At 38.1% G+C, this 23,652-nt stretch overlaps 1 pseudogene; it reads left to right on the top strand.

Annotated features, from left to right (window-relative positions):
• The window catches only part of LOC109374072 (trafficking protein particle complex subunit 4-like), a 28,878-nt pseudogene extending 5,939 nt beyond the window's left edge, over positions 1–22,939 (top strand).
• The last annotated feature ends 713 nt before the right edge of the window (positions 22,940–23,652 follow it).

Here is a 23,652-nt window from a genome sequence, read left to right as displayed (position 1 = left end):
CTGCTACTCTATAACTGTAATTTTGCTACTGTTATGAATCGTAATGTAAATATCTTTTTGTTTTCCGATGGTCTTAGGCGACCCCTGTGAAAGGGTCTTTGACCCCCAAAGGGGTCATGACCCACAGGTTGAGAACCGCTGGTGTAGATGCTTGACCACTGCACTCTACATCTGAAACTGTTGTTGAATAATATTGTATGTCAATTATAATTGAATATATATATAGTCATGAGATGTGGAGCATAGTGTGGGGAATGGAGTCAATGGAATTATAATAGATATGTATGATGTCTGTGGGGGGCAGTGGATGGGGGAAGGGGGTTGACACTTTGTGAGGGATGAAAAGTATAACTATTGCATTGTTTTGTACACCTGAAACTAATTAAAAACAAGAGAGATATGAACAAAATAGAGACTAGAAAACAATAGAGAATATCAATAAAACCAAAGGTTTGTCCTTTGACAAGATTGACAAACACATAGATGACAAAGAAGAAAAGAGAGAAGATGGTAATAGCTAAAGTCAGAAATGAAAATAGGGACATTATTACTAATCTTGCAAAGATAAAAAGAATTTGAAGTGAATACTATGAACAATTGTACAATCACAAATTAGATAACCTAGAAGTAATGGGCAAATTTCTTGAAATACAACTTACATGAACTGACTCAAGAAGAAATAGAAATTTTGAATAGACCTATAACTAGTATGGAGTTTAAAACAATAATCAAAAATCTTCCAACATAGAAAGGTCCTGGATAAGATGACTTCACTGGAGAGTTCCACCAAACATTTAAAGAAGAATTGACAGAAACCCTTATCAAACTCTTTCTAAAAACTGAAGAGGAGGGGACACTTCCTAACTCACTCTACAAGGCCATGGTTACTCTAATGTTAAAGCCGATAAAGACGTCACAAGAAAAATTACAGACCAATATTCCTTATGAATATAGATGCAAAAATCCTCAATAAAATATTATCAAATTAAATCTAAGGGTATATTAAAAAGATAATTCACCATGACCAAGTGGGATTTATCCCAGGAATGCAAGGGTGGGTCAACATAAGAAAATCAATGTAACATATCACATTAATAGAATGAAGGGAGGGAAAGATGATCATCTTGATGCAGAAAAGCTATGTGAAAAAATCCAACATCTTTCATGATAAAAACTCAGAAAACTAGGAATAACAGGCAAGTTCCTCAACATGATAATGGTTATTTAAGAAAAGCCTATAGCTAATATCATACTCAATGGTAAAAAACTGAAAGTTTTCCTCTTGAGATCAGGAAAAAAACAAGGATGCCCACTCTCACTGCTGCTATTCAACATTGTACTAGAAGTTCTAGCCAGAGCTATCAAACAAGAAAAAGAAATAAAAACATTGAAATTGGAAAGAAGAGGTAAAACTATCTATTTGCAGATGGCATGATCCTATATATAAAAAATCTTCAAGAATTCACAGGAAAGCTACTATGGCTAATAAACAAATTCATCAAACTTGCAGGGTACAATCAAAACACAAAAATCAGTTGTATTTTTTATATACCAGCAATGAACAATCCAAAAAGAAATTAAGAAAACAATTTAAAGTAAAATAGCACCTAAAAGAATTAAATACTTAGGAATAAATCTAACCAAAAGTTAAAAGATTTGTATGCTAAAGCTGAAAAAAATTAAAGATCACTTAATACATGCAAAGACATCCTGTGCTCATGCATAAGAAGACTAACATTATTAAGATATCAATACTATCCAAAGTGGTCTATATACTCAATGTAATTACTATTAAAATTTCAACTGCATTTTTTACAGAGATGGACAAGCTGATCCTCAAATTCATATTGAATTGCAGGGGGCCCCAAATAACCAAAACAATCTTGAAAAAGAATAAAGTTGGAGGACTCACACTTCTCAACTTCGAAAGTTACTACAAAACTAAGGTAATTATGGTATAGTATGGTACTGGCATAAGGACAGACATATAGTCTACTAGAATGGAATACTTTAGAGCCCTATAAAACTTCAATATATGGCTAATTGATCTTTGACAAGAGTGCTAAGATCAATCACTGTGGAAAGGACAGTATTTTATCCAAATGGTGCTGGGAAAACTGAAAATCCACAGGCCACAGTATAAAGTATAAAGGCCACACACTAAAACTATATAACTTTCAGGGGAAATCTTCATATTAGATTTGGTAATAATTTCATGGATATGATATCAAATTCATCTGCAACAAAAGAAAAAAACAGATTGGACTTCATCAAAATTTAAAACTATTTGTGTTGAAGGACAGCATTAAGAGAGTGAAAAGACAATCCGTAGAATGGAAGAAAATATCTGCAAATAATATGTTCAATAAAGGATTAATATCCAAAATATATAAAGAACTCCAACTCATTGACAAGAAAACCCAATTCAAAAAATAGGCAAAGGACTTGAATAGACATTTCTCCAAAGAAGATATACAGATGGTCAATGGACACATGAAAAGAGGCTCAACATCATTAGCCATTAGGGAAATATGAATCAAATCTACAATTAGATACTACTTGACACCTACTAGGATAGTCTTCTCTTTTTTTAAAATAGAAAATAAGTGTTGGCAAGTATGTGAAGAAGTTGGAACCTTGTGCATTGCTGGTGCTAATGTAACAGTGCAACTGCTATGGAAAACAGTTTAACGGTATCTCAAGAAGTTAAACAACTACCATATGATCGATCAATTCTATTCTTAGGTATATATCCAAAAGAATTGAAACCAGTAACTTGAACAGATATCTGTACACCAGTGTACATAGAAGAATTATTCACAATAGCCAAAAGGTGGGGAAAATTTAAGCATCTGTGAGCAATGGAATGGATAAACAAAATGTGCTATATACAATGGACTATTATTCAACCATAAAAAGGAATGAAATTTTGATAATGCTACAACATGGATGGCCCTTGAAAACATTGTGAATGTATTTAATGTCACTAAATTGTACACTTACAAATGGTTATAATGATAAATATTGTTATGCATATTTTACCACAATAAAAACTTTTTTAAAAATCAATATATTCTTGGCCGAAGAGTGAAGGGATCTCTAATTTTAACTGGTTCTACAAAACTACCTCAAGAGTATATACTGTTGTTAGTTTCATTAGTTTCTTTTTTATATATAATTTTATTTTTCAATTACAGTTGACATACAATATTATATTACTTTCAGGTGTACAACATAATGATTAGACATTTATATAACTGACTTAGTGATCACCCCGATAAATCTAGTACTCATCTGACACCATACATATTATACTTATTACAATATTATTGACTCTATTCTCTATGCTATACTTTACATCCCCAAGACTACTTTGTAACTATCAATTTGTACTTCTTAATCCCTTCACCCATCACCCATGCCCCAACCTCCCTCCCATCTGGCAACCATCAAAATGTTCTCTGTATCTATGAGTTTGTTTCCATTTTGTTTGTTCATTTATTTTGGTTTTTATATTCCACATATAAGTGAAATCATATGGTATTTGTCTTTCTCTAACATATTTTACTCGGCATAATACCCTCTAGATCTACCCACGTTGCTGAAAATGGCAAGATTTTATTCTTTTTTATGGCTGAGTAATGTTCCATTGTATATATGCACCACTTCATCATATTCATTCATCCACTGATGGACATTTAGGTTGCTTCCATTTCTTGCCTACTGTAAACAATGCTGCAATGAACATATAGATGCATATGTTTTCGAATTAGTATTTTGTAGGTTTTTTTCAGATAAATACCCAGAAGTGGAATTGCTGGGTTCTTCTTTGTCTCTTGTTATACTATTTGTTTTAAAGTCTATTTTGTCTTATATAAGTATTGATACCCCAGATGTTTTCATTTCCATTTTAATGAAATATCTTTTTCTATCCCTTTACTTTCAGTCGTTGTGTGTCTTTCCATCTGAAGTGAATCTCATGTATGCAGCATATGTAAGGGTCTTATTTTCTTATCCATTCAGCCACCTAGTGTCTTTTGATTGAAACATTTAATCATTTACATTTAAATTGCTGATAGACATGTAGTTGTTGCCATTTTATTATTCATATTTTTAACCTCCCCCCACCCCATTCTTCTTAAAGAAGTTCCTTTAACATTTATTGTAATACTGGTTTGGTGGTGATGCACTCCTTTAGCTTTTGCTTGTCTGAGAAGCTCTTCATCTGTCTTTCAGTTCTGAATGATAGCTTTTGTTGGGTAATCTTGGTTGTAGGGCCTTGCTTTTCATCACTTTGAATATTTCATGCTAATCCCTTATGACCTGCAAATTTCTGTTGAGAGTCAGCTGACAGTCTTACGGAGTCACCTTTGTAGGTAATTAATTGCTGTTTCTTGGTGCTTTCAAAATTCTTTGTCTTTAACCTTTGGTGTTTTAATTATGATGTGTCTTGGTGTAGGGCTCTTTGGGTTCATCTTTTTTGGGACTCTCTGTGCTTTTTGGGCTGGTATGTCTATTTACTTCACCAGGTTAAAAAGGTTTTCCATCATTACTTCGTCAAATAAGTTTTAAATTCCTTGCTGTCTTTCTTCTGGTACCCCTGTGATGCAAAAGTTGGTACACTTGATGTTGTCCTAGAGGCCCCTTAAACTCTCATTTTTTAAAATTCTATTTCCTTTTCACTGTTCTGATTGGGTGTTTTCTCCTACCTTATGTTCCAAATCACTGACTCAGTCCTCTGCTTCTTCTAATCTACGATTGATTCCCTCTAATGTATTCTTCATTTCAATTATTACATTCTTCATTTCTGATTGGTTCTTTTCTATGTTTTTTATCTCTACTTTTATATTTCCTATCTTTTTGTTGAAAAATTTGCTGAAATCATTGAATATCCTTATAACCAGTATTTTGAACTCTTCATCTGGTAGTTTGCTTGTCTCTATTTTGTTTAGTTCTTTTTCTGGAGCTTTGTTCTGTTCTTTCATTTAAGACATGTTTGTCTTCTCATTTAGGCTGCCTCCCTGTATTTGTTTCTATGTATTAGGTAGAGCTGCTACATCTCCCAGTCTTGGTAGAAAGGCCTTATGTAGTAGGTGGCCTGAGGGGCCCAGTGGCACAGTCTCCCTCTCACCTGAGTCAGGTGCTCCAGATGTGTCCCTTGTGTGGTTTATGTGTGCCCTCCTGTTGTAGTTGAGCCTTGATTGCTGTTGATGTGTCAATGGGAGGGATTGACCCTCAGGCTGATTAGTTGTGAGGACTGGCTGTGACCACATTGGAGGAACTTTTGTGCAGGGACTGATCCTACAGAGCAGGGTTCACATTAGCAGTTCTATGGTGCCTGCTGCCCTTTGGATGTGTCTTTTGTGGAAGTGGTTAGATGGTGCTCTAGTGTGGTGTGAAGCTGGCCACTGAGTGTGTTGGTTCTGGGGCCTCTTGGGAGAGGCTCTGGAGTAGGCCATGGTCACTGGTGCCTGTGCCCTGCCTAGGGCCACTTGGTATGAGCTACAAAGTGATCTGCAGATGGTTACCACTTGTGCTGGGCTTAGAGATGCCTGTGAGAAGCTAACCTATAAATGGAATGTGCCTGCCATTAATGTCAGGCTTGGGGCTGATCATGCTGCATCCAGATGCTGCTTGTTTGGGGTTTGTGAACATTTGAGAGGCTTTAGAAAAGTCCTTAGCATGAGCCAAGATAGGCCATTTATATGGAAAAGCCTCTGGAAGCTGTTTGGGTGGGACCAAAAATTGGGTGGGGCAGGATCTCAGGGAATCACAGGGTGGGGCAAACAGTTTTAGCTAGATTGATGAAGACTCAGATATGATACCCACTTGCATGTGCAGGCTGGGTGATGGGAGAGATCAAAAAAGGAACAATGGTTTCTGCCAGCACTTCTGTCTGGAAGATAGCTGCCCATCCAGCCTTCACTCTAAAGCCAGATAATTCAGTTCCTCCTCGTATGTCCCTGCCACCTTTCAAGATGCTGCCCCAGTGCTGGAGCTCAGAGCAAGTGAGTCCATCAGAAAGCAAGTCTGTGTACAGGCCCATTAAGAGTAATACCTGGGGCTCCAGTAGCCCTCCATCTCACTTAGCCACACTCTCCACTGGTTTTTCCATCCAGAAGTTATGGGGACTTTTTTCCCCTGTACTGGAACTCTGGGCCTGGGAAGTGGTGTGGGACTGGGACCCCTTGATCCTCAGGAGGGAAATTCTGCAGCCAAATATTCCTCCTAACTTTTAACCACCACACGTGCATGTGAGACCAGCCTGTTGCATCTCTACCCCTCCTACCAGTCTCGAAGTGGCTTCTTCTGTATATCCTTAATTATGGGACTTCTGTTCAGTTACACAGCAGGTGATTCTCAATGATAGTTGTTCTGTAATTTAGTTGTAATTTTGAGGTGGTCATGAGAGGAAATGAGCCAAAATTTACCTACTCCGTCATCATGACTGGAAGCCTCTCATTTCTTTCTTTACAGAACTGTTTAACAGTTACATACCATGTTACAATGAATGTTCCTTTGTATATGCCTCATTTTATACTTTTAGCAAGTGTTCTTTAAAGTACATTTTAAGAAGTAAAATTTCATGAATCATGGTATTATATATAATTAAAAAAATATTTTTCAAGCCAGTTTTCCAAAATGACTATACCATATTACATTACTACACACTTTACATTCCCAACACATGCTAGCTGTTGGGAAAATTTTCCCATGGCTGAGAGACCAGAAGAGTCTGACAATACTATCATTACTCTAAGAGTTTATTAATGTGGTGATGTCAGAAGCATGGTGGTATGAGTGGTCCCCCTCATCTCTGCTCTTTAAGTTCAAGTTGAACAGCTATAATTCAATAAAGGATTCCCTGCTCAATATGCAAACACATATGAGAGATGTGTGCATTGAAACATCTGAAGGTAGGTGAGTCAGAGCAAACAAGGGAGGAAGGAAGGGAGAAGAACAGAGACAGGTGCATGGACAGTTGTAGCCTGGAGTTCACTGCAGGTCTCAGGAGAGGGGAAGACTCAGGTTTCAGCGTGCACTCTCTGCTGACCTGGGGAGCAGAGAGGTAGAGTGAGAGTTGCTGCCTCAGTGGCTGGCACATACTGCAGCTGAGTCCAGTGACCAGGGCAGAGATGGAGCAAAGAGTTGCAGCAGCTGTGGTCTGGCAGCCACCAGTGACAGGTAATAAAACAAAGCCATGGAGCCTGGCCACCTCCCTTCACCCTCTCAGACCTAGTGGTGAGCCCCAGAAGAGGCTGTAGCAGTGGGTGTCAGGTTTCAGAGTCTACAGCCCTATGAACTGGAGAGAAACATTTCTTCCTGAGCAGCAGGCCCACTCTGCATCTGATCCAAGTGACAGGGTTGGAGATAAAGAGATGAGGCAGCGGAGGTCTGACAGCTGCCATTACTGGGAAAAGAACAAAGCCAAAAACTCATGATCTGGCCCACAATTGAGGCTGATCCCAGCAGGGTCACCTGGGACACCTAAAGCAGTCCAGCACTGCTGGCAGTGTCTGGTTGTAGGAGGTCAGTGCTGGGATTTCATGGACTTGGAACCCCATTGCCCACTACATTCCCCCATGGGGGTGGTACCCTGAGACCAAGGTGACCTGGTCACAAAGGAGACATCCACCTCCCAGGAGAATATGGGGCATTTTCCACAGCCCTGCAGAGATCCAAGAAGCCAGAGCAGTGAAAAAGAAAATAAAAAATTTGAACTTCTGCACCACCTATTAGAAAACAAAAGACCTTTCTTAACAACCTACTAAATAGAGAAGAGTCACTCTTTTATTTAAAAAAAATATATTTCATTCCCATAAATGCCTACTCAAAGAAATAATCCATCAAGCACTATGAATGACCAAGGTAACAAGGACACTCAGAAAGAAAATTAAAAATCTCCAGAAAATAAAAACATGGAAATATGTTATTTAAATGACAGAGAATTCAAGATTGCAGTTCTGAAAAAAACTCAACAAGATTCAAGTAAATTCAGATAAGCAATTTAATGAACTCAGAAATAAAATGAACAAACAAAAGGAGTACTTTACCAAAGAGATTCAAACTTTAAGAAAGAACCAAATATTGGGTTATTGGAAAAGTCATGACATATTTTTTCTATGGTTTTTGTTTCAAAAATACATCATGACTTTTCCGACAACCCAATAGAAATTCTGGAGCTGAGCAACTCAATAAAAGAGGTGAAGAATGAACTAGTGAGGTTAGGAAACAGAGCTGACCAGACAGAGGGAAAAGTTAGTGAGATATCAAAGATAGAAATCGAGAAATGATACAGATGGAAGAACAGACAGGCTTGAGAATTAAAAGAAATGAAAGAACTCTATGAGAACTACCTGACTCCACCAGAAAGAGCAATATAAGAATAATGGGTATACCAGAAGACAGGGAGAAGGGAACAGAGAGCCTATTCAAACAAATAGTCAATGAGAACTTCTCAAGCCTATGGAAAGAGCTGGATATTTAAATCCAAGAAGCAAACAGAACACCTAATTATCTCATCCTACAAGGCCTTCTCCAAGGCACATTATATTAAGACTGTCAAAAATTAGTGACAAAGAATTCTCAAGGCAGCCAGGAAAGAAAACGTAGCCTACAAAGAAAATCCCATTAAATTATCATAGGATGTTTTTCACAGAAACTCTACAAGCTAGGATAGAGTGAAATCAAATATTGAAACTATTGAAAGAGATAAATTACCAGCCAAGATTAATATGTCCGACAAGGTATCCTTTAGATATGATGGAGAAATAAAGACTTTTCCAAACGGACAGAAGCTGAGGGAATTTTCCACCACAAGACCTGTGTTACAGGAAATACTGAAGGGGACTATTCTACCTAAAACAAAAAGAAAAAAGAATATAAAACTATGAGTAGGATGACTAACAGACAGAAGCAGGAAATCGCAAACCTTATTAAGAATAGGGTACTATACACTTATTTATAACAAAGTTTAAAGGAGGTAAAAATGAGAAAGAGAGAGAGAGAGAGAGAGAGAGAGAGAGAGAGAGACAGAGAGACAGAGAGACAGAGAGACAGAGAGACAGAGACAGAGAAAAGAAAAAAACAACAGCTACTGTAATTTAGAAATGAACTCACAGCATAAGTAGGGATAATTTGTGATAAAAAAAACATAAAAGGGGAGAGGGTAAAATTCTGAATTTGCAAAGGGGAATAGAGATAAGAAGCATTCAGAAGAAAAAGGACTACTGTATATATGCAACTTTCGTTTGCATAAACCTAATGGTGACCACACACACACACACACACACACACACACACACACACACACACACACACAATTCAGAACTGAGACACATAACATAAAAAAAAATAAAGAGGAATCAGAGGGGGGAAAAATCATAGACTACCACCAAACTAAAATAACAGATAAAAACACAAGGGAAACAAAACAATGGTGACACAGAGCTACCAGAAAATGAAAGATAAAATGGCTATAAGAAATCCTCATATATCAATAATCACTCTAAATGTCAATGGACTGAACTCACCAATAAAAAGGCACAGAGTAGTGGATTAGATCAGAAAACCCAACCCAACCATATGCTGCCTTCGGGAGACATATCTCAACTGCAAAGTGAAAGGGTGAAAAATTTTACTCCAAGCAAATGGCATCCAGAGAAAAGTGGGTGTAGGTACTTATATCTAACAAAACAAATTTCAACATAAAAAGAAAACAAAAGACAAAGACGTAGATTGTATAATGATAAAGGGAACACTACATCAAGAAGGCATATCAATATATATGCACCTATTAATGGAGCACCATAATATATTGGGTCATGGGAAAAGTCATGACACATGTTTGCAACAGATGGTACTAGTTCATTTTTGGAAGTATAAGAGTCATTCTCATCTATGTTATTGCTATTGCTATGTCATTTGACAGCTGACAGTTCTAGCTTCATTCTAAAACAAAACTGAGCGATTTGGTTGAGTTTTCAAGATTCTACAAGTTGAAGATGGAAGACCAAACTGTGCATTTTTGCCATATTTTACTGTTTTACTTCCATAAAGGGAAGAACGCATGTCAAGCTTGTGTAAAATTGCATAAAGATTATGGTGACAATGCTCTACAAGAACATCAGTGCCAATGATGGTTCACGAAACCCCGTGCTGGTGATTTTGATCTCAACGACGCTCCTCTGTCAGGGAGGCCCACTGAGGTTGATGATGACAAAATAAAGGCATTGATCGAGTCAAACCCAAATTACATAGCATGAGAGATTGCAGAAACATTGAACAGCCATCATTCAAGTGTTCACGTCCACCTGAAGAAGCTGGGATACGTAAGCAAGCTCGATATTTGGGTTCTGCATGAACTCAAAGAAGTTCATAAACATCTGCAATATGCTCATTAAACATGAGGAAAATGATTCTTTTTTGAAGCAACTGATAACTGGTGATGAGAAGTGGATTGTTTACAACAATGTGGTGTGCAAATAGTCTTGGTCTCAACGATTCTCTTCAAACGACACAGAAAGCAGACATTCATCAGAGGAAGGTTATGCTCTCAGTGTGGTGGGATTTTAAAGGTGTCATGTTTTTCGAGCTCCTACCAAGGAACCAAACAATCAATTTGAATGTGTACTGTTGGCAATTGGACAGGTTGAACGAATCCATCATCCAGAAACATCCAAAGCTTGTTAATTGTAAAGTTTTGTTCCAATGTGATGTGAGACCACACTCAAGTTTGATCACCTGTCAAAAATTTTTGGAACTTGGATGGGATGTGTTGCCACACCCACCATACTCGCCTGACCTTGTGCCATCGGACTTCCACTTGTTTCACTCTCTTCAAAACTCCTTGTGTGGTATAACATTCAATTCAGATGAGGCTGTAAATCAGCACCTTGTTCAGTGTTTCACAAATAAAGACAGGTCCTTCTATGAATGAGGAATTATGAAGCTCACTGAAAGATGGCAAAAGGTTATTGAACAAAACGAGCAATACATCATTGATTGATCTTTGTTCTTTAAATAAATAAATGACCTTTGAAAAACACAGACAAAATACGTCATGAGTTTTCTGAAGACCAAATATAAAGCACCTAGTAACAGAATTAAAGGGAGAAACTGACAAAACCAATTATAGTAGGGGACCTAAATACTCCATTGACAGCTATGGATAGATCATCCAAACAGAAATTTTCTTATATTTCAATAAGAAAATATCAGCCTTAAATGACACATTAGATCAAATGGACATAATTGGCATTCACAGAGCTTTTCATCCCAGAACACCAGGTTATACATTCTTCTCTAATGTACACAGAACATTCTCAAGAATAGTTATTCCTTTGTACATTTTGGATTTTGAATCACTGAATGTATTAATTACTTAGTAAAAAAATAAGTATTTTTTAAAGCAATTTCCATGATCCAGGTGAGAGATGCTGGTGGCCTGGCCAAGAGTCTTTTCACCTCAAGGCAGCTGCTTATTTATCACTTGGCCCCAAGCAGGTCATGGCCCTTTCCATCCCCACATCTGTGAAATGCCTCCTTGTTCCTAGAGGCTTCTCACAGCTCTGGCTAAGTATCATCCCAGGTGTTTCCAAATCCCAGAGCACTGTAAGAGCCTTCTCTTCTGACCCTTCTCACCTTCTAAAAGTTGGTTCTTTGTGCTAGCCTTTTCCCTTCCATTAGATGGCAGGCACTCCAGAACAGGAAGCACTTAACTTAGGCGTCTTTCGTGCCAACACAGGGCACTGCCGAGGGTTGGTGCTCAGCGTGCTATTTGATGATGTAACCACCAGATGGCAGCATAGCTCTGTTTTCTGGGGACCGAGTTTAAGACTAGATGCATCCAGTATGGTAGCTATCAACCACATAATGGCTATTGAGTACTTGAAATGTGGCTACTCCCAATTAAAATTGTTTTACGTGTAAAATACACATGGAATTTGAAGGCTTACTATGAAAAAAGAAAAAGTATCTCATTAATAATATTTTTTATATCAGTTACGTGTTGAAAAAATATTTCGATATATTGGGTTAAATAAAATATATTAAAATTCTCACCTGTTTTCATTCTTTTCAAAGTGCCTACTAGAAAATTTAAACTTACACATGTGGTTTACATTATATATCCACTGGACAGTACTGTGCTAGACCCTCTGTAACACCTCTCAGCAGAATCGTGCAGAGATCCAAGGAACTAACTGGTGGTGTCTCTGCCTCTGCCCCACAGTGGAGAGCCACCTGGCACATGGATGTCGCAGAACTCCTTTACCATCACAGCAGAGCCAGTCACAGAGGTCTAGGTCATGGCAAGGCCCTTAGAGCAACCAAGAGCCTCCAACCATCCTGACTGCTTCTCCCTAAAGTCAGGTCACATGGGGAGTCCATGTGGAAGAAGGCAGCCCCCACTGGGCACTGGCAGTGCCAGCCAATATACAGCACTTCACCTGTATTCTCTCACATCAACCCAATTTCAATGAGTGAATAGGATCGGAAAAGTGGAGGGACCTACCCAAGTTCCCCAGCAGGTGACTCGTAGAGCTGTAACCAGACGCAATTAGATGCAGACTGTCTTCCTGTGTCACACTCCTGTGTGAGCTCACCGAAGCCTCCAAGAAAGGAAGGAGCCATCGGCCATATGCTCCCTACTGTGTTGGATCGCTGAACCACGGTCTTCTGTTTCGTTCTGTTCATGGATTGCCTGTGCTTTATAGAAGGTACAAACTGAGGGGCTTACCGCTCAGGCGATGCCCACACACCGGGCTAATGGAGAGCAGCTGGCTTGTCCTCAGACCACACTGAATGGAATGTGCTAGAGAGAAGACTGTTCCAAGGGAAGAACAGGGCAGAAGGCTTCATTGGGGGCTGGCTTCATGCCCGACTCTATGCTATGTACTTTTCTTACATTATCTCAACTTAATCCACATAGTAACCCTCCAAAGTAGGTGCTATTACCCCAAATTTACAGTTGAAACTGAAGCATAGATAGATTTCTGTGTGGACAAGCAGGAGAAGTTGAGATCTTGCAGATGTATTCTTTGCCTTCCTCAGGTCTTCAGGCTGTGGTGTCTCAGCAGTGCGGGACTGCAGACCGTGCCTTTCTGATAGTGGGTGAGGCTGGGACTCCCAGAGACCAAGAGGGGAATGAAGTGGGAGAGGAGCCCTAAGAATGTACTCCAGACTGAGTGACCTCTGAGACAGTCTGAGTGAAATCTGACTGAAGCAGCCTGGCAGGGAGTGCAGATGGCCATCACCTGTCAAACAAGAGCCAGGCATCTTAGACCTGCGCTCATTGTCTGAATCGTCCAGCTGCAGATGATACTCCAGCCTTACCTTTCACAATATACGTCTTTCATATACCCTGCTCATACAGCCTGCTCACTGCTTCCCACACGCACTGCCTTGTTTACCTGTCCCCTGGTCTTTTCTTCCATCATTTTTTCCCTGAAAATGCCCTCCCCCACACAACCTACATTTGCCCTCTCCATCACTGCCTGTCCCAGCTTACCCATCATTCAAGGCACAGCCAGAGCACACATGGGCTCAACATAACAATTAGGTATGTTTGACACAGAGGTAAGTTTTATCAAGGACTGTCAGGAGCCTTGAATGCTAGCTGAAGATATGGAGAGAGTTCCTGGTGCTGAGGAACAAACAAAGCTTTGGGGGCAAGAGAGAGACTTTAAAAGCATGGTTTTAGAGAATATGTAACAAAGGTGAGGAGGAGAGCCCAGAGAAGCTATTCGGAGTCACAAAACTCAGCAATTCCAAATGATGCCTTTGGCATCACAGACTTGGGCTCCAACCTAGCACTGATGCAAACTGACTGCATAGCCTTGGGCAAGTCACTGCGAGAATACCAGGCACATCACAGGCATGGCATTTAATTCTTACAGCAACTCTATGGGATTATGTATTGTTTTTATCCTCATTTTACGAATACAGAAACTGAAGCTTTGGGATGTTACACTATTTCTCTAACATCACACAGCTAGTAAGAGCTGGAGTCAGGAATCCATAGACCTTATCTGTAATAAGGATAGCACAGATGCCTAAAGTGCTCAGACTGAGTATCTATCACATAGTAATCTCCTGCTGAGAAATGATGGGCCCAAACCAGAAAGTGGAAGTATCAATGGAAAGAAGACCTGGACTCCACAGATATTGAGGCAGTGGGGTGAAGGGGACTTTATCATTAGTAATAACATAGGCATGCTGATTGTATATTCCACAAAGCTCACTCACATCCATTATTCCAGAAAAATCTCCCAAGAGACATGTGAGCAGACAGGGCAGGGAATTTTATCCCTGTTCTGCAGGTAAAGAAATGAAAGCATTTCTTGTAGAGAGCAATGCCACTTCCTGCACAGCATTTTCCCATTGTTTTTCCCACTGCTGTATTAGTCAGCACATTGTGGTTATAGTGAGGTGAACCAGACTCTACTCAGCTTAAGCAAAAGGGGGAAATCAATGGAAGGATGATGGGGTAGGAGTGCCATTGGACATCAGAGACAACTAGAACTAAGACTCCAAAGACATTAGGAATTTCCACTACTGCTTAGGGCATAGAGTGTCATGGGGAAATGTCTTTCCTACCCTAAGAACAACAACAACAAAGCCAGATAACCTACTAAATCATAATGTAAATAAAAATGATGGTTTAACCCATCAGAAAGCTGAGGTTACCAAGCAAACTACTAAGCTGAAATACAAAATGTGACAGGCCCCTCTTGAAAGAAAAGGCACTCCAGTTGTTTTATCTCTGAAATAGCAGCAGGAAGAACAGGAGGCTAACATAGACTTGGATAAGTAATTTTCAAGGCCAAATGTGGGCTGGTTTGAGAGCTTAGAATCTTCAGTGGCCCCAAATATAAGGGGATCCTACACACACAGAAAATACTGAAAATAAAAGAGGGTGGGGGGGACAAAAAAGGAAAGTGGATGAAGGCCCACAGGAAGTCTGGGCCTTATACTGAGTACGAGGCAGTCATGGTCTACAGCTGAGGAAAGGGTAAGGGAACTGAGAAAGAGCTGGCTGAGGTACGGGAGGGCAGTGTCTGCTGAAGTCTGGGGGCTGAGTGGGAGAAATTTGAAAACTCTGACACTCTGGGTCTAAAAGCAGCACGAAGCAATGGCAGCCTATAGCAGTCATCACCAAGAGAGGAAAGACTCTTGATCCAGACATGTCCTCAATATGGAAATTACCAGATAAAAACTAAAATTACTATAAGTATTCTAAAGAAAATGGTGTAAAGGAGAGACAACATGAACAGTGGGGAATTTTAGCATACAGATGAACACTTTATTTTTTTTTTCAAAAAGAGTCAAGAAAAAAAAGTGTTAGAAATGAAAAATACATCCAAGAAGAATTCAATGGACTTCCTAGCAAGACAAAGCAAAGGCAAGAATCAATAAATTTATGACAAATCAATAGAAAATATTCAAATCGAAACACAAAGAGTAAAATGTATTAGGAAAAGGATTTTTTTAAATGAATCATAACCAAGTGGGTTTATCCCAAAAATGCAAAGTTCTTCAATATTTGAAAATCAATGTAAACCCCATATTAACAAGCTAAAAGAGAAAAAATGATCATTTAAATAGACACAGAAAAGCATTTGACAAAATCCATTCCATGCCCGATTTGTAAAAACTCTCAGCAAACTATGAATGGAAGCAATCTCCTCAACCTGTGAAACCTATAGTTGACATCATACTGAATAAAAGCTTTCTCCCAAACATCAGAAACAAGACAAGGATGTCCACTCTTGCCATTTGTATTCAACACTGAATTGGAGCCAGTAGATTAATGCAAAAACATAAATAAAAGGCAGACAGAATGGAAAGTAAAAATGTCTTTATTCACAAGTGGCATGATCATCTATGTAGATAATCCAATAATTATGTCTGATAAAACTAATAAGTTCAGCAACTTGCAGAAAACAAGATAAAAAATAATTGTTTTTATAAAGAAAACTGAAAATTGAAATTAAAAAGACAATATTTACAATATTATCAAAAGTATGAAATTTTGAAGGATAAATATGGCAAAAGATATTTTGCAATACATGAAAACTACAAAACATTTTTAAAGACCTTAAACCTAAAACTAAAAATAAAAAAGGACCTTAAAATAAGCCCTTGTTCATGCATAGGAAGACTCCATGTTGTTAACATGTCAATTCTCCCCAAATTGATTCAACAGAAGTCCAATTGAAATACTAAAGGACATTTTTGTAGAAATTGGCAAGCTGAGTCTAAAATTCATATGGAAATGCAGAAACCTAGAAAAGTCTAAACAACTTTTTAAAATGGAACAAAGCTGTAAGTCCAAGACAATCTAATTTCAAGATTTACTGTAAGCTATCACAATCAAGACAGTGTGGTATTGACATCAAGACAGATTATTAGTCAATGGACTAGAGTCTAGAATAGGTACACACACATACAGAAAAATGAATTTTAACAAGGCTGCAAGGCAATTCAGTGAATAAAGAATAATCTTTTCAGCAAACAGTGCTGGGATAATAATATACCCACATGCAAAACAACAACAACAAAAAACAACTTTGATTCATGCCTCACATATTAAAATTAACACAAAATGTATTATAAGACCTAATTGGAAAACTTAAAACTACAAAACTTTTAGAAGAAATTCAGCAGTCAGGATACAAAATCAAACCTAAAATCAATTGCATTTCTATATATTAAAAAAACATTTTAAAATTAAAAACATACCTTTACAATTCTTCCAAAGAACATGATATCATTAGATATAATTATAACAAGATCTGTATGGTAAAAATTACAAAATGCTGATAAAAAGAATCAAAGAATACCTAAATAAATGAAGAGATGTATCAGGGCCATGGACTGGAAAACTCAAAATAGTAAAGATGTCAGTTATACTGAAATTGACCTATAGGTTTAATGCAATTCCTATCAAAATCCCAGCAAGGTATTATAAGTATATTTTAATATTTAAAATCCTAGCAGATTTGTAAATTTGTTTTAAAGTTTAAATGAAAAGGCATAGGAACTAGAACAGCTAAAACAATTAAAAAAAAAACAAGTGGGAGCTTACTATATAGTTACAGTAATCAAGACAGTGTGGTGTTGGCAGGGGCACAGATAAACTGATCAACGGAACAGAATAGAGAATGCAGATAGATCCCAAATATTACCCAACTGATTTTTGTATATAAAAGGTGCAAAAACACTGCAATTGAAGAAGGGTATTACCCTCTTTGGCAAATGGTGCTGGAGAAATTGGACATCCATGGGGGGGAAATTAACCTCAACCTAAACATTACATCTTATATAAAACTAACTCAAAATGGATCACAGACTTAAATGTAATACATAAAAGTTTTTGGGGGAAAAAAACCCACAAAAAAACAGGAGAAAGTCTTCAGGACCTAAGATGAGGCAGAACTTAACCACCAGATTTCTAACCTTGACACAAAAAGCATGATTTATAAAAGGGAAAACTGATCAATTGAACACAATAAAACTTTAAACTTTTATTTTGTAAAAGACCCTGTAAAGAGAATGAAAAGAAGTTACAAGCTGGGAGAAAATAATCACCACATATCCAACAAAGGACTTGTATCTAGAATATATAATGAGCTCTCAAAACTCAAAAGTAAAAATAATCAAATAAATCAATTTTTAACAGGTCAAAAAAACATGAACAGACATTTCACCAAAGACAATATACAGATGATAATAAGCACATGAAGGGATGGTCAACATTGTTAACTTTTAGGAAGATACAAATTATAACCACTATGCATTTTTCAGAATGAGCAAAATGAAAGTAGTGATAACACAAAATGCTGGTGAAGATGCAAAGTAACTGGATTACTCATATTGCTGGTGGAAATGTAAAATGATACAGTTACTCTGGAAAAGAATATGGCAGTTTCTTACAAAACTAAATACGTGCCTACCATATGGCCCAGCAATTTCATTCTATAGTATTTATCAGAGAGAAACAAAAACATATGTAAAAACCTGTATGTAAATATTCATAGCAGCTTTATTTCTAATAGCCAAAAATTATAAACAACCCACTGTCCCTCAATGGGTGAATGTTACTCAGCCATAAAAGAGGACACAACAACTTGGGTGGACCCAAGTGGAAAAAGTTAATCTCAAAAAGTTACATATCTCAAAAACTATACTCTATAGTTCCATTTATGTAATATTCTTCAAATGCTAAAATTATAGAAATGGAGATTACTGGTGACCAAGGAATAGGAGCATGGGAGGAAAGAAGGTAATTGTGGCTATAAAAGGTTAGCATCAATGATCCTTGTGATGGAACTGGTTTATACCTTGACTGTGGTACTGGCCACATGAATCTACACATAATAAAATCACATAAATCTACAAACACACACACACACACACACACACACACACACAAATGGGGACATGTACAACTTGTGAAATCTAAATGAGTTTGGGGGGTTGTACCAAAGGGATGCTAATTTAAATTGAAACATTGTTCCCCAAAAGAATACCTTTCATATTGCTAAGAATTAAGATTCTTATGAAGACGGAACTTCCAACATAGGGGAATGAGGAGCTCAGTAAAACCTCTTCCCAAAAAACAATAAAACTTGACAAAACTGTCAAAAACAACCATTTCAGAACCCTGAAAACTGACAAATTTACAACAAACTTAGAATTATATATTCATGAAAAACTTCTGAACGGTGGTAGTTTGTGGCATTATTACTAGGATTGCTCACACTCCTCCACCCCAGCTGGGTCAGTTTGATAGTTTTACAAGGGTAGGGCAAGTCCTGAAAACCAAAACATTCACTACCAGAGAAGACTTACTTTATTTGGAACTGAGTGCAAAAATTCCTACACCCAACAACGTTGTCAGTAAAAGTAGCAATATCAGTAGCAAACAAATAGAAAATGCCAGTGACTCAGCTACTCTGGGGTTACAGTTCTGGCTGGAGAAAGCAAGGGACCAGCAGACTAGCCAGAAATTTGACTGGGAGATCCTGAAAATGATAGACATAGAGAACCTTACCAAGCTTTCCACACATCTCAGGTTACTGGAAGGCTACACACATGTGTAGGGGAGACTGAGAAGGCTCAAACTATTCATACATTCCTGGATGACCATAAGAATGTCCATACATGTAGAGGAGACATGAGAGGGCCCAACAGAAATAAAAGCTAAAGGATACTTGAAAACTGGCTGAACTTTAAATACATTCCTCAAACTACACATAGATTTACCAGCAAAAAGTGGGAACCTTACTGGCTAAGGTGTTTGAACAGAACCTCTGAACAATCTTTGGCTGAAAATTAAGATATGCTGAAGCAGAAGTGACTTGTAGGAGCCAGGCTCCTATAAGTGTGAGCACAGACATCAGCATCTCACACTGTAGGGGAGACAAATGCCACAGAATTAGTCCAAATAAGTTTACTAAACAAACAAAAAAAATCAACAACAACCACAACCCTCAGGTGTAAAAATCAGTATCCAGGGTTCCTATAATATGTTGTCTAAAATACCAACTTTTAAACAAAAATAATTACAATATATGCAAAGAAACAGTATGACTCATCCTCAGGAAATAAAGCAGTCAGTAGGAACTATCTTTGAGTAATTTCAGACAATGGATTTAGAAGACAAAGATGGACAAAAAAACTATTTTATACACACACACACACACACACACACACACACACACACACAGCCAAAAAAAGTTATCACATTTTAAGAAAGAAAAACTGTATTAAATTGTAATACTCTATACCAATAAAAAAAAGATGAATACAAGTCACGTTTGACTTCTGCAAAAATTACAAAAGATGCTCAAAGTGATTACCTTCAGCGTCCAGACACCTCTGATTATGGCAAACTACTGCTTCAGCAACGTTGACCAAACTGTCCACTTGTATACATTTTTTTGGCACCCTCGAGACATTATATATATAGATACACACACACATATATGTGTATGTGTATGTGTATATATATATATATATATATATATATATCTCCACACACACATATGTGTATATATACATGTTATACATATCAAAGAAATAAAGGAAACATTTAAATAATTAAAGGAATAAATAAATGATGGCAATATCTCAACAAGTAGAGAATATCAATAAAGAGAAATAAAATATTTTTTTAAATCAAGTAGAAATTCTCAAGACAGAAAAATACAATAACTGAAGTGAAAATTTTACTAGGGGGGTTCAAGAAAATATTTGAGATGGCAGAAGAAGGAATAAATAAACTTGAAGATAGCTCAATGGAAAGTTTCCAATATGAGGGCCAGGGAGAAAAATAATTTAAAAAAAAATTAACAGTGCCACAGAGAGCTATGTGATAATATCAAGTGTACCAACGTAAGTAATGGGAGCTCTAGAAGTAGACAAGGTAGAGATCTGTACAGAGAAAAAATATTTGAAGACATGATGGTCAAAAACTTCCTAAATTTGATGAAAAATGTTAATCTACAGATCTAAGAAACACAGTATTCAAATAAGATAAACACAAAAAGATCCATACCTATATACATCACAGTCAAACTGTTAAAATCCAAAGGCAAAGCAAACATCTTGAAACCAGCAAGAGAAAAAGACTCATCACATACAAAAGAACAATATAATTAATAGCTGACTTCTCATCAGAAACAAGAGATCAGAGTCAGTGAAAGGACATACTTAAAGTGCTGGAAAAAAACCTCTCAATCAAGAATTCTATATCCAAGACTACTATCCTTCTCAAAAGAAAGGAAAAATATAAACAAAGAGTGAAAGAATTCAGTGCTAGGATGGATACATGCCTTACAAGAAATACTAAAGGAGGTCCTGCAGACTGAAAGGAAATGACCAGACAGTGATATGAATCCATACAAAGACATGAAGAGTACCAATAAAGGTAGATATGTGAGTAAATATAAAAGAACATGAATATACTTTTATTCCTTCTCTTAACTTCACTAAAAAGATGTAAGATGCATTCAACAACAATTATACCACTGTATTGTTGGAAATGTAACACGTTACAGATATAGCATATATATATATATGTAAATGACCTATAGATATATATATATATATAGATAGATCACAACGGAGGGGAGGAAGTGAATCTATTGGGGTGTCGGAAAAGTCATAACGTATTTTTTCTATGTTTTCCGTTGCAAAAATGCATCATGACATTTCCGACAAGCCAATATATTGGAGCAAATCTCCTACCTTTTTTTTTTTTTACCAGAATTAAGTTAGTATTTATCTAAACTAGATTATAATATTGTAATTCCCAGAAGAACCACTAAGAAAATAATGCAAATTAATACAGTAAAAGAAAACCAAGAGATTAAAATGGCACACACACACACACACAATCTATTTACATCAAAAGAAGGTAGTAAAAGAGGAACAAAACAAGACATGAGCCATATGAAAAACAAATACTAAAATGGCAGATGTAAACACCTACATCAATGATTACATTAAATGTAAATTTAAAAAAAAACCACTTCAATAAAATGGCAGAGACTGTCAGAGGATATGAAATGAACAAGCTCCAAATATATGCTGTCTAACAGAGACAGAACTTAGACTCAAAGAAACAAACAGGCTGCAAAAATGGAAAATGATAGACCATGAAAACACTAATAATAAGAGAGCTAAAGTGGCTATATTATTAGACAAAAGAGACATTAAGGCAAAAAAATGTTTCTAGAGGGGCCGGCCGAGTGATGTGTTGGTTAAGAGCTGGCTTGGGATGCCAGAGGGCCCCAGTTCGGATCCCACATGAGGGCCAGTGACACTGCCCTCTACAGCTAAGATGCTGAACAACAGCTCAACCTGGAGCTGGGCTGCCGTGAGTCACCGGCGACGGCGTAGGCTGCAGCCCCTGTGGCAGTGGGTTGCCACGGGCTACCATGTGTAGCCAGCAGCCAGCATGAGTGGCCATCAGCCGCACTGAACGGCCGTCCAGAAGCCGGCGACTGATCTGTCTCGCCCGGGAAGAGCGCAGTGATGGTGCCAACGTGGGCCAGTGAAGCAACATCCTCCACAACTAGACTGAAGAACAAAAGGACAGCAACTTGTCTGTTCCCCTCCCCCCAATTCCCTAGTGCTGTTCCCATCCCCCAATTCCCCAATTAAAAAAAAAATGTTTCTAGAGACAAAGACGAATATTTCATCATGATAAAAAAGACCATTTCATTAATAAAACATAATGATAAAAAGGTATGCATTTATTGAAAATATACCCAAAGGGACAGAACTGAAAGGAGAACCAGACACTTAAAAAATGAGAGGAAAAAAACCCAACAGCTGAAGAAATCAATACTCACTCTCAATAAGTGATAGAAAAACTAAACGGAGTGGAGGAAGAGGAAGGGCCAAGTCCCTCGTCTCCTTGGCAGAAACCCAGTCTGGGGCTTTGTTGACTCCTAGCCTCACCTCTGCAGAAGGCCACACAGTGCTGGCCATCAATGGTGTAAATGTGAACAGCAAGTACACACAGCCTATGAGAAAGAGGTGCTGGAGTACCAAGTAAACCTGCTAATTAACCAAAGTCCATTCAATAGGCCATGAGGGGTAACCTCACCTCCAATGAGAAGCTCATGCTGGCCTGCATGTTCCACTCACTCTTTACAATTGGCTCCCCAACAGTGCAGTTCAGGCACCGAGATGCTGGACAGACACATTCAAACTGCACTGCTTCAAGTTTGTGATGCTGGCAGATTTTAAGCAAGTTGAAATAGATTCTTTTCTCTAAAAGATTTATAAGATTTACTCTGACTTTGCCCTTAAGAATCCATTCTAGTCCCTATAAATACCCATCAGGTGTAAATTGTTTGACTAGAACCTAAAGTTAGCCCTGAAGGTGGCGGAGAAGGCTGGAACTTTTGGACATGTGTCATAAGCTGAACCTACAACCAGCCTACAAAATTCTGAGAGATATTGCACCAGGAGCCCTGCAGTTTCCATTCTAATAAAGATTCCAGCAGCCTTCTTAGTGCACTTGAAAATAGGAGGATGCTGGGCTGGCCAAGTGGTTTGTTGGTTAAGCGTTGGCTTGGGAGTGCGAACCTTGAGCAGCAGGGCCACTGGTTCGGATCCACATGGACCAGTGATGCTGCGCCTTCTACAGCTAAGATGCTGAATAACAGCTCAAGAGGAGCTGGGCTGCCATGAGTCGCCGGTGGTGGCATAGGCTGCAGTGGGGCTGTAGTGGGCTGCCATGAGCTGCTGTAAGCCGCTGTGAGCAGCCGTCCAGTGGCTGGTGACCAATCTGCCTCAGCCAGGAAGAGTGCAATGATCACAATACCAACATGGACAAGTGAAGTGACGTCCTCCACAACTAGATTGAAGAAAAAAAGGACAGCAACTTGTCTGTTCCCCATCCTGATTCCCCAACGCTGTTCCCTCCCCCAATTCCCCAATAAAATCTTAAAAAAAAAAAAAAGGAGGATGCTGAGTCTGATGACATGTACTGACACCTGAGCCTTATTACCATACTGTCTTCCCTTCTGTAGCTATCATGGTCCTGCTCTCCAACTCTGTACAGATTTATTTATGGAGGCAGTAGGCTCATAAATGTTGTAATAAGCATTCCTATGATCCCAAGAAAAAAAC

This window comes from Hipposideros armiger, unplaced genomic scaffold (genome assembly GCF_001890085.2).
Source record: "Hipposideros armiger isolate ML-2016 unplaced genomic scaffold, ASM189008v1 scaffold_783, whole genome shotgun sequence".
NCBI lineage: Eukaryota > Metazoa > Chordata > Mammalia > Chiroptera > Hipposideridae > Hipposideros > Hipposideros armiger.
The sequence above is the reverse complement of the archived record's forward strand: the minus strand, read 5'-3'. Positions and strand labels throughout refer to the sequence as shown.